The sequence below is a fragment of the Anas platyrhynchos genome, chromosome Z (genome assembly GCF_047663525.1).
Source record: "Anas platyrhynchos isolate ZD024472 breed Pekin duck chromosome Z, IASCAAS_PekinDuck_T2T, whole genome shotgun sequence".
NCBI lineage: Eukaryota > Metazoa > Chordata > Aves > Anseriformes > Anatidae > Anas > Anas platyrhynchos.
In genome coordinates, this window is record NC_092621.1 from 54,769,414 (window position 1) to 54,785,052 (window position 15,639).

Consider the following 15,639-nt stretch of genomic DNA (forward strand, 5'->3'; position numbering starts at 1 on the left):
TGTAAGGACCTTTTGTCTGGCAGCTGGGGAGCACTGACTGATGCCTGACCCTTCTCCCAGCATCCTGAAGCCTGTCCTGTCACTGCTGCAGTCTCCCCACACTGGAATGGAAGGAGCAGAAGGGGAAGTGCAGCCCAACAAGGGCAGGGACAAGCATCAGGGGTGCTGCCACCGTGGCCAGTCTTCCCTGGGCCCAACAGTGCAGGGAGCGGTGGGTGCATCAGTTTTACAGTCCTTAGTTGTGGGTGAATCACTTTCACCTCCATCATTTGGAGCTGGGCAGCCCCTCTGCAAGTCTTCAGCCTTGCTTATTTCTGCTCCAAGTCCCTGTGCTCTCACTGTCCACTCTCAGCTGCTGCTGCTGTCCCAGGAGCAGGCCGGGCATTCCCATTTACTCCACCTCCTATTCAGACTGAGGCTTTATTAACACCATCCCCTGTGTTTTTCTTTGGCTGGCAGTGCCCCTGTGGTTCAGCATGTTAGAAAGGGGGGGCTGTGTGCTTTCTCCACTGCCTTACAAGGCGGTGGCAGGGAGGCTGGAAAACGTAGGTTGCAAATCACGGCCTGGTTAAGCCTACGCAACTGTTGACATTTACTTCGGGCCTTCACACAGCCTTTTTCAAAGAGCGTCTGTTGGCGTGGCGTTTTCCAGGCAGGATAAATATCAGCCGGGAAGCCACGTGGGGTGGGGACACAGACCTGCAGCACACAGAGAGTTGCCCAACCTTGTGATGTTTACTGAAAGCCTTGTGAGACGTCAGAGCCCAGCTGAGGGGGTCAGGGTAACCAGTACTGCAGAGGAAACATAGCTATTGTGAAAACCACAGCCTGTGATTATCCCACTAAGTGGGGGTGTGCATGTGAGATGCCGCTCCTCCCATGCCTGCTGTTTGGGCAAAGCAGCTGACCCGCAGGGAGAAGGAGCATGCTCTCCTGTGTGGGAGCAGGTCTGGAGCAACTAATGCACCGTAAATTCACTCCCTTCCTTCTGCCCACTACTAACTTTCCCGTGCAGGCAAGCTTGAGGAAAAAGAACCACAGGCTGTTTTTTTTTTTTTTTTTTTTTTTTTTAATGTTTCTAAGCCAATTTCATGGTTGTTTCACATCCTGACTTGCGAACTGCTATGGTTGGCAATTCTGTAAATCCTTGATTTAAGAGCTTTCTTCTCAGTTTGTTCAAGCAGTTGAGTTAATTATGTGTTTAATATAAATCAAACAAAGACTTTGAAATAGGCTCTTTGAAATTGATTTCCTTTGTTTTTATGCCACTATTTGGGAACCCCCAGTATCAGACCACTTCTGTGTCTGCCTTTCAAGTGAACAACAAATACACAGGGATGACTTACAAAACTCATAGGAGAATGAGGATGCAAAACCATATAGAGTGGTCTAATCCTTTGAAAGCAATGCTTTTTGTTGCAGCAGAGTCACAGAGAGATGATTTACTTGGCAGAGTCACAAGTTTAGTGCTCTCAATTTACATTTTTGCACAAGGCTTGCTCTTTCTTCGACTTGCGATGTGCTCTGACAGCTGGTTGTGCTACCTGGTGATGAGGACTTGCAAGCAGTATGTTGCTATTAGCTAGGTCCCTTTTTGTACCTGTATGATCTGAGAAGGCCTTGTTGGTCTGGTTTCATAAGTGCAGATGAAAGTCTGAAGCAGTTTAGCATTAATTACCTCCCTGGGGTTGCACGACTCCCAGTAACTGCAGGGTCCAGACAAACCCAAGCTAGCAACTTCCCTCTTCTCCCAGTGTGGAAGAGGGAGTTAGCACTCCCTGTCATGGAGCTCTTTCTCTTTGGCTGTACTTATTCTAATTTCCTCTTTATCTTTTGTTTTACGACTCTCTTATTTTACCTGCCAAGTCTGTCTGTTATTGCACAATTTGGGCTGGCTGCCCACGTAGCTAGGATGTAAAAGTATCATTTCTATGTGGTACATCATGTTGTGTGCACAACCCATGCAATATTTTCCTGCCTCCTCAATCCCTCTCTCTTGTTCCAAGATCTAGGCACTTTTGGGAATATGGAAGGATGAGTATGTCTCCATGGTGGGGTCATGGTTTTTATTTTTCTGTTCCATGCTGATGTTAGGGTGGTTTGTATCAGTCTTTCTTCTCCCACCCCACATTCCTTCTGTGGAAGTGCCTCTCCTGTTGCAATACCCTCCAAGGATGCAGGTTTCTTTCCTAGTTCCATCAGGGATTCTAGAAGTTTTTTGTGCCTAAAAGTAACCTGATACATACTGACTCTCAGCCCCGGAATGAGTCCCTCAGACCTCCCAACTGCTCCTTTAAAGTTATGCATATGCTATGTGTTTGCTGGGTTGGAGGTGTTACTGCTCCAGTGTAAAGGCTCTGGAGCTTTGCTTTTGTCTTCAGCTGTAGTGTTGTGAGCATCAGTTTGGTACTGGCTCAGAAAATGAGCTGGCCTTGGCCTGTGCTGTGCCATGACCTTGGAGTTGTGCTTTGGCATGCTTGGGTGGTGCCCAGGCTTTTTCTCTCCAGGTTTGAGCTGGAACACTGGAAGTTTGGACTTGTTGTGTCTGTCATCTGCATGGGACCAAGGCATAAGCATGTAGACACTGCCCAGCCACCACACCTTCTCAGCCAAGGTCTGGCCAGTCTGGCTTCTGTAGGATTGAGACACTATTCATGGAAGACCTGACCTCCTAACAGTTCTTGATTTGGTAAGTGTTTTCTCAACGTTGCTGTCTATGTCTGGACCTTACCACAGTTTTCTGATCCTACCTGAGCATCAGGGTGCATGGTTTCATCTTCAAAGGTGCTTGGCTTTTGCTAGTTGGCAGCAGAACTCATGGAACCCCTAAGGACTGAATGTTCCTGAAATGCTGGCTCCAGCTCTGGGACTGAGCACTTGAAAGTCATCTTACATCTTTCAAACTCTTCCCTGTGTAGTTGGTTGTAGAAAGAAAAAGAAGCAGAAACCAGAAAGGTTGATCATCTTGCATTAATTAGGACATTAATTGCTCATATCTCTACTCAAAGTAACCTCTGCAAGCAAAAACAAGCCAAAACAAACAAACAAAAAACACTGAGAGGTGCCTGTCTTTCTCTCAAGGATTTCCATGTCTTTCAAGTTCTGGATCACTGATAAAACATTTAGAGCTGTAGACTCCTTACTCTGCTTAGTAGACTGCTTAGTAAATATAAACCTCCTGACATAAGTCATTTTTCTTGTTTAATTTTTGCACCCTTGAGTGCAAAGATCCCCCTCAGTAGCCAGTGGTATAAAACTATCGTTTAGGAGCAGCCCACATCTCTGTGGAAAGTTGGCAGCCAAGACACCCCTGCCTTGTTAGGCATGGAGCAGGGAGTTGGTTTTTTTGTTGTTCTTGTTGTTTGGTTTGGTGATTCGTGTTTTTGTTGTTGTTGTTGTTTTTTGTTGTTGTTGTTCCCCCCTTTGCCTTTATAAGGAAGGTAGAGAAACAGCAGTGATGGCTTGGAACTTGGCCTTCACTTAAAAAAAAAAAAAAAAAAAAAAAGATTGGAGAGAATTGTCCTCTGTTTACAAACCAAGGGCTTTTCTTTTGCTGTGTTGAGTTGATAAATTACAATGTCTCTCTTTAACTTGAGGGGTGAGGAGGTCAAATCTTGTTGTGTTTCCATTCATAAGATCCCTCTTCAGTATCATATTTGACAACAGAAGTAACAGAGCATCTCAGAGAAAGGAAATGCAAGGGAGGACACACAGTAGGAGATGTGCAAGGAGCAGTTCAGATCCAAACTTGAAGCAATGAGCAGAGCAGTGGCTTGATGAAAGAGCCTCTCAAGAGAGGAGCACTCACTGCTGAATGGGAGAACAAGCTGGACAGAAACTTTTTGTGGTTACTTGATTGTATCTTTGGCCCCAGGGGTATAGCTTCAGGATCTATTTGTCAGGCACAGCCCTCACTCCTCAGGGCAGATCAGGGTTTTCTGCATGTAAACTGGAACTGAAACAACTGAATTGAGCCTGTTTGCATCTTGTTTTTTGCAGTCTGTGACCTAGATTTTTTTTTTTTTTTCCAGTTTGTGTATAAACACACCTGCAGCCTGTCTCGGCATCGGGAAAGGGGAATAGGCTCTCTGGTGGGCACTGAAATAGCAAAGGCTTTGCATTTGTATTGTTGTAATTAGAGTTTGGTTAAGATCTTATTAACTACAGGAGGAGTTCGGGGTTCTTTGCTCTGCAAGAGTAAAAGGGGAAATAATCTGCTGATCAGCTGCCTGTGCATTTGGAAAGGTAGAGACTTTGTTTCGGTAATTCAGGGCTCTGCAGTGGAGCTTTGAAAATCCCAACTGCAAATTTCACTCTGGCACAGCTTTGTACTGGTCACATGTGCTATTACAAGCTCCTTGCATTTGCACTCTGCATGCATGTCAGCTACCTGGATTTTTCCATTAAAAGTGCCATTTGCACAGCCGATTACTCAGTGGAAACAGAACACATGAGGCAGGAAATGTGGCTTTCTCTCTCTCAGCTCCCACAGATAATCCCTTGACAGTGGCTGCCTCCCAGTGTTGTAAGGTGAGCGTGCCAATGCACTTTTTGCTTTTCCCCAGCTAGGAAGGGCTGGGTGATGAGTAGTGTATACAGCCCCGAGAGCACTCATGACTGAGCTGTCCTGGTCTCCTCTGACAAGTCAGCACCACGCTGAGTGGGAAGCAGGGAGGGGATGTGTGCTTGGAGCCTTGCTGCATGGTCAGGCAGTCAGATGCCCTTGTGCTGAGCTTTGGCCTGCAAATTCTTGCATCTTGGTGCAGATGTACAGTGATCAGCCATCTCCTTAACATTTTACCAGTTTTCCTTTTGTCACTAATATTTTTGTAGGAGCCCTTCTTGCTGTCTCTGACATCCTTGGCCAGATTCAATTCCATTTGGGTGTTGGCTTCCCTACCATTATCCCTAGATGCTTGGACAATATCTCTGTATTTCTCTCAGGTTACCTGTCCTTGCTTCCATCTTCTGTATGCTTCCTTTTTGTGTTTGAGCTTGACCAGGAGCTTGTTTTTCATCCATGTAGGCCTTAGGGCATTTTTGCCTGATTTTGTCATTGTTGGGGTGGATGATGGACCTCTGAGCTTGGAGCAGGTGATCTTTGAATATTAACCAGGTTTTGTGGGCCCCTCTGCCCTCCAGGGACTTAGTCTGTGGGATTCTTCCAAGCAGGTCCTTGAAGAGGCGAAAGTCTGCTCTCCAAAAGTCCAGGGTTGTGAGCTTGCTTTTCACCCTTCTTCCTGCCTTCAGGATCCTGAATTCCATTATCTGATGGTTACTGCCAGAAAGGCTGCCTTTGACAAGCGTATTCCCAACACGCTTCTCACTGTTGGTGAGGAGGAAGTCTAGCAGATCACCTCTCCTTGATAATTTTTCTTTCACTTGGAGGAAAAAGTTACCATTAATGCTCTGCAAGAATCTTTTCGATTGCTCATGTCCTCCTGTGTTGTCCCTCTGATAGAGACTGGCGCAGCTGAAGTGAGAACCAGGGCTTATGAATGTGAGGCTGCTCCTGTCTGTCTGAAGAGGGTCTGATCTGTTTATGCTACCTGGGAAGGTGGCCTGCAGCAAGCACCTGTTATAAAGTCACCCAGCTCTGTCCTCCCTTTACCTCTAACCCATAAACTCTGTTGGCTCCTCATCAGGAGATGAGGAATAGAGTAGCTCAGGCAGAGCTACTCTAGCTGCTCTCTTGCATAAAAGAGCAACACCCCTCTTCATCTCCCCAGCCTGTCTTTTCCAAAGAGCCTGTATCATTTCATTGCAACACTTCAGCCTTTGGAGCCATCCCAACTCCTTGATCCTTTCCCAGCAGCGCACGTTTTCTATGCATTAACTGTTCTCCCAGCTCTTCTCAGGCTTTCCGTGGTTGAGCAGCATCTGTCTTGCATTGTGGCAGTCGTGTGTGCCCAGTGCTAATGTCCCTGCCCTCATCTTTACTTCTGTATGCATGTCAATATTTTCTGTGGCTCACTCAGACACAGTAGTTTTATGAGAGCTTATGCTTGGATGATTCAAAGTCCTTTTCACTCTGACTGCTTCCTAGGAAAGAGAGAGTGCTACCCTTATTATCATGCTGCAGTCCCCGTTCTGCTCCCTTGCCAAGATGAACTGCAAGCCAGCAGACAATCTGTTTTAACAAGAGATCTGGACTGCGCAGTACCTCTGCTCTGTTCTCCCAATTATTTTGCTCCACGAGCTTTGCTTTATTTGCAAAATCCACTAATGATGGTTGTTTTTTCTGTGTGTTGTGTCCATTCCACACACACAGACACACACACACACACACACACTGGGATGTTGATATGTATGTTGAATACGGGAGGACAAAGGACTTCCTCTGCAAAGATCATCAGTAGATTACACAGTTGTTTCTCATCTGCCATTACATCTTCAGTTCTTTTGTCTACCATTTCTGTTTTCCCCATCTTCAGCATATGATTTGTTGGTTTTGAATTTCTCTAAATTCCTACCGCCATACGCTCTATTCAGAAGTCTGTTCGTTTATGCTATTGCCATCACTAAGTGAGCCTGCAAGCTCGTAAAAAGCTATCAAGATTTGTAGATGGAGTATGGTTTCCATCTGTCCTTGTTGACTCACAATTTTCTGTAATCCTATAATTATTTCCTACAATCTTTATGGAGGCTTTTCACGAGCCCCGTTTCATTAGGAAGGTTGATTCGCAAGTAGGATGAGGAGCCTGAAACACGATCTCCAGATACCTGATGCTTTATCTGGCCTAACAGAGAGGGAGCAACACAAATAATTCTTCACTGGTTTTGGCAGCAGGAAAGATTGGGTCCCTCAATAAAATTCAGGGCTTGTGCACTTCTGGGCAGGCACTGGGAGGTTGTTCCCAAAACATAACTGAGGCATATTTTCCGGAGGGGTGGCAGTGGTGAGCAGCTGAAGTGAAGGACCTGACAGCTCTGGAGCAATTCATGTAGTGCTGGTGGAGACAGTGCATGTGCAGCCCCTGGGCTCTGCCAGGTGTCTTGCACTGTGCTCGCCTGGTGCCTTTCCTGCAGCTGGGCTCTGCTGGGAGTGCCGGCCACTGGCTGCCCACAACACGCTGCAGGCAAGCACCCGTCTTCCTCCTGGTCCTCCTGCTCATTTCCAGAAAACCCCACAGAAGGCTGGGCTTTGCATTGCTATTCCCCATCCCCCTAAATGTGCTGTGCCCCAGGCAAGCAGCAGCTTGTCTTTCCAGGAGACCAGACAGTGCCTGGCTGGTACAGTGCCTTTTTTCCTTCCAAAGCCTGACCACAGCATGCGTGATGCTCCTCTTGAATTCCCTGCTGTCCTCCTAGAGAGCCAGCGGTGTGAACTTGGCTAATGCAGCATGCAGTGCCAGTTTATGTGCTGGATCACAAGGATGGATGCTCAGAGACTGAGCTGAGTGGGAATGAATGAGTGGGATGCTTCAGTGCACCTTTCCAAATGTGATCTCTGCATAGTGGATTGAGTTGGTGGAAACACAAGCTGATGCTAGGCAGTGTAAAAGTTGGTACTCAGACATAACAGCTTCCAAGCTCCACAGGCTTACTGAGAGCAGGAGTTGAGCTTGGAAGTTGATGACAAACAGGCCAGCTGATCCAAGTTGGGCAGTGCCCTTGCAAAGGAGCAGGAGTGCTCAGAAATCCACATTTCACTCCTCTTCATTAGGTTTATTTTTTTTGAACATACAGAGGTCAAATACAAGAAGACAAGACCGAGCCTCAGGCTTGAGGGAAGACAGCATGGGTCTGCATTACTGCTGCACCCTGGCTTTACTTCCCCAATGGGCACCTTGTGGCATGTTGATGAGCTTCCCACAGACTCAGAGGAAAGGCTTGGACTTCTTGTGGAAACCAACTGTATAAATAAGTAAAGGAACTCTGAACCAGCAGCAGGGCTGCAGCCCCGCAGCGATGCATGCTGCTGGATGTGTCCCAGGGCTGGGTGTTGAGGACCCTGATACTGATGCTACAGCCCTCCATCCTCTGACTCAGTATAGGCAGAAGTTTCAGTGATTTCACATAGAAACTCGACTCCTGCTGGGAGTGCTGGATTACCTACTTGAAGATTTTCACTGCTGCAAAAATTTGAACGTTTGTCCAGATGTTGTCCAAAGCAACTCCCTGCTTCTCTACCTGCAAACCTTTCATCACACCATTGAGATCTGGCTCCCTGGCACATCTGAAGATGCAGGGTGGAAGTCAACTCTTTTCTTTTGCTTTAGGCTTCCTTTCTCCTTGCTGTGCAGGGGAGGGCTGCCTAAATCAGTCAGGCACTCAAAAACCACTGGTATCTTCCTGCAGTTTTACCCTTCTGCTTTGCACCCGGAAGGACATATAAGTTATATCAAAATCAGTGGTAAAAAAAAAGGCTAAAGCAGCATAGCTCTTCACAGTGGCACAGATTCAGCACAAAACTAATTGTCCCAGGTGTTTTGCTGTACGTCCTGGGGCTGTGGAGCTTTTGGAGGTTGTATGTTGTAGCTGCTAGCATGCTTGGGCAGGGCTGTCTCAGCAGGGAAGACCAGCTCTCAGCCAGCACTGGACAAAAAGGTTTGCAGCTGATGGACTGAGCTCAGTTTTGGAGCTTTTGCCTTACTCTGGCCAAACCAACTCATTCTGCTGGGAATTTGCAGCACTATGACCACCCGTATGTGTTGGTTTACTTCAGCTTTGTGATATCCCATGCCTATAATCTTACAAGAATTCTCCCTGACTTCTGTATGTGCCTGGGCAGATTTCTGACCATGAAGAATTGGGGTATACGCTAAAGTGTGCCAAATTCCTCTGTAGTTCTTTGAGAGAGTAGTTGAAGTCCTCTTGCTGTTGAGACGTGGTAGAATGGTCTCTGAGGATTTTAAGGGCTGAGGCTTCCTTACCCAAGTGACTGCAGACATCCTGAGCTGAGGTGCGTATATACAGTCCTTGGGACTCTGGCATGTACCTGTTGGCCAGGTGGTGTCTTGCCTTGGTGAGAAGCCTGTGAGTGTGCATCCCCGTTCCTTCCAGTCTGGGGTCTTGCTTCCAGCCCCTCACCAGTTTGTGCTCTGTGACAACCTGAGTGTTTGAACAAATTGCATCGGACACATCTCCAGTCTCCCACATACCTTCACAAAGGCTTGATCCTGCAAAGTGCAGTGACGGGAGGAGTGGCTGGGAGCTGCTAATACAGGCATTATTGCTGAAAAGTAATAATAATAATAATAATTAAAAAAAAAAATCATACAACACAGCCTAAGGCTGCACTCCTGGACAGTGTCTACCATGCAGGCTGCGTACACTACCTTGTTAAGCTAGGGTAATTTGATCGCAAGTTTCAGCCTTGTGTGGATTTATAAGGCCTGTTTATTAAGATAAATGGGCTATTGTTGCAGATGGGGTCTGGTGGGATGAGCTGCATATTTGGGATGTTTAAAAATAAAGCATCTACAGCCATGCTTTCCAGGAAGCTCAAAATGGAGAAAGAGGAGAGGGTTACACTCTTTATTTGCTGTGAAGCTGTTGGCAACCCAAGAGATGATGACCCGGAGAGCTCAGGGTTGTAGCTGATCAACACCACCGCAGGGGATAGATCTACTTGTTAGCAGTATTGCACACGTTTATGTGAGCAGCTCCTTAAAATTCTGCCAGAGAAAAAGAAAGAGGAAAAAATGTACTTCCTTTTGGGTTTTTCAAGCAGGTTTTTGCAGCACTGGAAGAAACTTTCTCCTGACATCCTAAAAAGCATAGGTGAATAGTGCTCTGTCCAGAAGGTATCACAACTGGCTTGGAGTAATGCAATTTTAGACCCCATCCAACTTAAAAAAAAAAAAAAAAAAAAAAAAAATTGAATTAGGAACTGAACTGGAAGGATGTTTGCTTAGGTACAAGTAATTGTGACTGAACTTAATTTGCAATGTGAAAAGAGAATATATAGTCCCAACCAGTAATATGTATGATTGATGCTTTAAAGGGGCCCAATTTCCCCAAGCTGAAAATAATTATAGGCCAAATAAAGTGGGAGGAAAAACTTGAGCATAAAAATGTGAATGATAATTGGTAGTTGTTCAAGAATCCTATATTAGATCCCTGAGAAACCACAATTCTGCATTTGCAGAGATTATTTCTTTAGTTAAAAAAAGCTGTTTTGGTTAACAGAGGAGATGAAAGCAGCAATAAAAACCCCAAAATACAATGAATGGAAAAATAGGGGAAGCAAAGTAGACAAGTAATCTGCAAGGAAATGCAGACAATTGATGAGAGAACTGGAGAGAACCAATGGAGAGCCTTTGGGCAGTGGGTTTGGAACAATAAGAAGGGATTCTTTAAATGTATCAGGGACTCATGAAATCCTAGCAGTGGTAGGGGCTCCATACTGAATAGGGTTGCAGAATTGTTGCTTATGAAGTAGAAAAGTCAGAAATAACCAGTAACTCTTTCTTGGTGTTTGGAAAGAAGAGGACTGTGCATTCATGGCATGGTCATAAGGGAGTATTTTCTGCTCCAGTAAGAAATTACTTCCAGTAATTAGGAAAAATGTTAAATGTCAGTGTTTTTATATGTACAAAACATTAACAATGGTTAACTTACAGTCCAGAATATTTAGAGGGTAAGCCAAGAAACTCTTTTAATCATTAATATAAGTGCTTGAAAAAAAAATCAGGGGAATAGAAAAAAGCCACTGCGTCAGCATTATTCTGGGGCAGTGAGTGGGTAGCTCATCAGGCCAACCAAACCCATTTGGTCAATGCATGAAAAGGCTGATAGGCACTGGAGCTGGTGAAGAGCTGAACAAAGGCAGCATGATGATATCCAGTTTGCCTTGTAAGGGAACTGGACCTTGTCTGGCTTGTGACCCCACTTTTTGATATGAGTTTTGATGACAGAAGTCATCATGCTGACATAATTATACGTTGATTTGAAGGTTTCCGACTTAGTTCACAGTGGTACTCCAGCGTAGGAGTGTACACTATACAAATCAAAGCGACCTATTGCAAATGGTCCAGGAAACGTGACCATTCTCATGAAGTGGCTGCAAACTGGGAGTCATCCTCCACCAGGAAGGAGAGAAGTTGGAGGCTGTTCATACAGAAGTATCAAAGGTGCCTGTTCATTACCCAGTGGCTTTGTGAGTGCTGTGAATAACAAATAATTGTTTGCCCAGAGTTGCAAGAGACCCAGGCCTAGTGGCCCATCTGGTGAGGATTCACACTATCAGGCCGGAAAATATCATTGATTTTTAGTGGAGGCAATTAGCCAGTTGAACAACTTTCCTCAGGCCCTGGTGGAATTGCCATCATTCAGGCTTTAAATCACCACCAAATAGCTCTCTGTAAAGTAATATTTTGCCCAAAGAGAAAAGATTGCTAGGTAGAGTTCAAGGGCTGCTGATTCATACATGGAATCAATGTACATTTCATTCTGTCTTATAAAATACTAATTTGGACATTTAGACATCTGCAATTAAGGCTAGACAAGCAGTTTCAAGCAGCCTCCAGATTCTTGATCTTTTGTGCTTACTTATTTATTTATTTTTGTAGTTCTTTATCTTTCGGGTTAGAGCTTTGTAAGTTTGTTTTCTGTGCTGCTGTGACTGTTTTCATGCTGACCTGAAGCCAGCCTGTATTTTCTTTTGTCAATGACAGGTAGGAGAAGAAATTATTATGGAAGAGAGGTACTGTGGCTTGAGCATGGGAGCAAGTGGAGGGGGGGCAGCCGTTGCTCAAAGCTGAGTGCCTTCTGCTGCATATCTGCTGCACAGCGGCTGAGATTTCAGCAGCACTGGAACAATGGCACAAAGTGGAGGGGTATTGTGTGTGCCTGACCTACTGGAGGCCTGTGCTATCCCACTGCAAATACCCTCGAGCATCAAGCAGATGCATGGGCATGTATGAACAGGACCAAAAGACTTGCTGAGCTTTGTTCAGTGCTGCAACACCTGCAGAGGAGGACCCTTTGTGGAGCCATGCTGCTGTCCCCATCTGTCCCCATCTGGGGCAGGGCAGGGCATGGGGAGAGGTAGGTCCCCAAGGCATACTGCCATGGGGAAGCATGGCTGGCGGGCACTGAGCACCCTGAGAGCAAGCAGCACAGCACCACTCCCCTCTTCTTCACAAACACCCCTGCCTTACCCCTGTGCTGTCAAGTCGAGGGCTGGGGTTTTGGTGCTGTCAAGTCGAGGGCTGGGGTTTTGGTATGTGACCACAGAGCCCTTGCTGTGGGCTCTGTTGGCTTGCTGTTGACTGGTGGCACCAGAAACAAGCAGCTGGGTCCCCTTTTGTCCAAGGCTGTTCTGGAACACAGGAGCCTTTCCTGGATGTTCCCGTGAAAAGGGCTTGAGTCGGTCCTCAGAGCATTTTGTGGTGCTTACTGGGACAGCGACAGGGACAGGCAGATGCTGATGGGTGCAGGTGGGAAAACATAGCATCAGTGATGCTAATAAATATCAGGAGTCTCTCTTCTTGTTCATGCTGTCTGGGAAAGCTACAGCCATGTCTGCGCAGTAGCATTGCAATGATTCCTCTGAGTGTAATCCTGTATCCTTTGCCTAAAATTTGGTGGTTATTTTATGCTATTGGGTTCCCCAGGCAATGCAGTGAAGTGGTCGTGGTCATGGTGACTTTCTGTTACCTGCCTAGCTACGCAGTTGTGAACCCCCCTGCCTGGCACTTAAGCTATGTGCTAGAGATCTCTGGAGAGGCTGTTTGTCCACGTCTGCATAGAATGGTCAAATGTCTGCAGAGCTGCTACAGGGTGCAATTTTTTCCCTAAAAAAGGTGGTTTGCCATGTGATGTGAAGCCAGAGTGGTGGATCCACAATGTGCCTGCCAAGCCAAAACAGTCCGGGCTTAGGAAGGACTGCACAAAAGGAGTCCTGCAGCTCCTGAGTGGTACCTGGAGGGACCTGTGTAGCCTAAAAATGTGAGCTGCTTCAGAGCTGCTTTAAATTTTGCGGGGAAGCTGCCATAAGCTGTGGTGACATTTCCCTTTTCTTTCTCTGTGACCAGCCTCGGTGGAATCCAGTGAGCTTGTATCTGCTCCTCTGTGCAGGTGGTGGGCCTGACCCTTGCTTCTTGACCCTCCCTGCAGACTGCTTCCCTGCTACGTGTCCGAGAGGCGAGGCACCCATTTTCCCTATCAAGAAACTCCTGTTTGCAGGGTCCTGGTGCTATCATGTGGTAGTGCCTTGGTCACACAGATTCACATCCTGAAAACTGTTTACTAGGTCAAGTACTCAGTGGTTGCAAATCAGTATTGATTTTTTTTTTTGTTTTATTAGAAATATATGAGTTTTCCACTCTCACTTTATAGTCTTTGTATCAGTACCCATGCCTGAGATTTGGATGGGCACAAATAATCTCAGCTTGTCAGAAAAGTGACCCTCCTGTTTCCAGCTCTGTCAGATCAATCAGCTTCCCCTAAAACTTCACAATTTCACCGGTTCATGTGGTCAAGAGCCTCACTCAGACCTAGGTTTAAGAAAAATGCTCTACAGTTCCTCTTCCCTTGGCTCATGTTTTCTCCCTCCTCCTCTCCCCCTCTCCCCAATCTCAGTATAAATGTGGTCTGGGGCAGCTTTGCTGCGGATGCAGAAGCTAAATGCTACTTCGCTGCGCCAGTCCCTGAGGCATGTGTGCTGCGTGCAGCGAGAGGGAAAGGGACAGGGATCCGTGTTATTCCTGCTCTCTTCCTTGCGCTGTTGTTCTTCTCCAGGGCTCTGCTTCTCAGAAATTCTTGGTTGGCTCTGTCTCTCCTGGCACCCTGGTACCAGTGCAGTATGCATGTTCCTGCTGTGTCACTGCTTTCCCCTCTTCCTCTGAACTCCACGGGCATTGGGAAATATATTTCTGTTCCCCTTCAGGGCGAGCACTTTCTCTTCCTTTTTTTTTTTTTTTTTTTTTTTCTCTCCCCTGAATACCGGGCTCATGCCCTTTTTTGGAGTAAGCACAAGGGGGCAGAGCTAGAACTGAGTTTTAACCGTGTTCCTCCCTGGCTCCTTTTTCCAGTTCAATATTGCAATTCACCAGAGTATTTGTTTTTTCTTTTCTTTTCTTTTTTTTTTTTTTTTAATTTTTCCCTGGAAAATGCAAGGCAATCAGACAGGTCTAATGCAAACCAGTGGTGTCCCTAAGGAATAACTCCAGGCAGGCACTTCAGCTTCCAGCAGGGCTCATATGTAAAAACAAGGTCAGGCATTAAGCAAACATCCCTGGACCACCACGTTAGGGGTCTGCTCCACAAAAGCACTTCTGCTGGCACTAAGATGCTTCAGCTCCATGCTGGAGCACTGCACGCCGGCTGAGAGCTGATACCTGTCAGGGTTTTCCTCTGCCAGCATTTGGCACAGGCACATCTGAGGTGCTGGCAGAGGGCTGGAGAGCTGGGGACATCAGGTCTTCCTGCTGCATTCCTGCCCACAGTGTGTGTGCTCCATGTGTAGGTCCTGCTTGCCAGGAAATAACCAAGTTCAGGTCCCCTGCCACTGCCATCTCTGACTATGCCAGGACGTTGTCTTTGGGATATGGCTCAGGTTTCCACTTGCTGACCACTCATAATGGATAAAGAAATGCTGTTTCTTCCAGATGTGAAACACGAGAGCATGAGTGCTGAGACCTGGGCTCAGCAGGGCATGTGCTGTACATACACCATGCTGTTCTGAAGAGAGTCAAAGAGCTTTCCAGGGTCTGCAGTGGTGGCAGCTGTGCAGGCACCTCTACCTTCCACCTGGTGGGGGGAGCACAAACGTAACTTATTCCAAGGTTGGGCAGAAAGCAGTTGCTTTGGTCCTGTGGCATTCCCTATCAAGCTGATATTTCTGGTTTTTGTGCTCACCTGCCTTTCTTAAGGATTTCCAGAATGAACCAGAGATAGCCCATTTCACGTTTTTTTTTTTGTCCCAGAGGACAAGGCCATACTTATGTTCTTGTTATTGGTCCAGAGCCTGTCTTGAGGCTTTCGGTAAAAAGTACTCTCCTTCCTTCTTGTGTCACCCATGCCAGGCAGAGGTGCAGATTTGCTGAATTAGGAGGAACATCTGCTTTGAAGCTGGGATCTCGCACCTGTTTGAACAAGATCCTCTTCAACCACAGCACCTCTGCTTGCAAATGCCTGCCTCTACACTGCCAGAGCGTGAGTGTGTGCTTTGGGCCTGCCAGCCTGCTTGAATCCTGGTTTGTTTTCTGTTCCCAGTGATTCCTAGTCCAGGCAATTTATCATCCAGAATCCAGTCACGGGTCAGGTAATGGAAACCTGGAGACTCACCAATGTATGAGTCTTTACCTCAGGTATTGTATTATGCAGGGCTTTAAACATCCTGTAGATAACTCACAGTGTTTCTAACTGCATTTGCCCTGGCCAAGATGTTTTCCTCCATCCACTTCGGTCCCTAGGGGAAAGTAATTGCAGATTAGTTAGGTGATAACAACATCCTTATCTTGGCCGCAGAAGGTTCCAGCAGTGGTTTTATTGATGGTCTGTCATAGCTGATAGTTTAAGCTGTTTGGGAAGGCCTCTTTCTGAAAGTTGTGGTGCATCTGCTTTTAATGGGGGCAGAAACTATTTGCTTCATGCTGATTTGGGTAAAAGCAGAAGTCCTGTATCTCTGATATGATTTCTAATTTGGGGTGCAGGGAAAATTGTTGCCAAGACTCACAGGAATAAGAA

The 15,639-nt window shown here is 46.4% G+C and overlaps 1 protein-coding gene across 4 annotated transcripts in view; it reads left to right on the plus strand.

The window, feature by feature from the left end:
* TRABD2A (TraB domain containing 2A) overlaps nt 1-15,639 on the plus strand; it is a 78,111-nt gene that overhangs the window by 9,003 nt on the left and 53,469 nt on the right. The window lies entirely within an intron of this gene.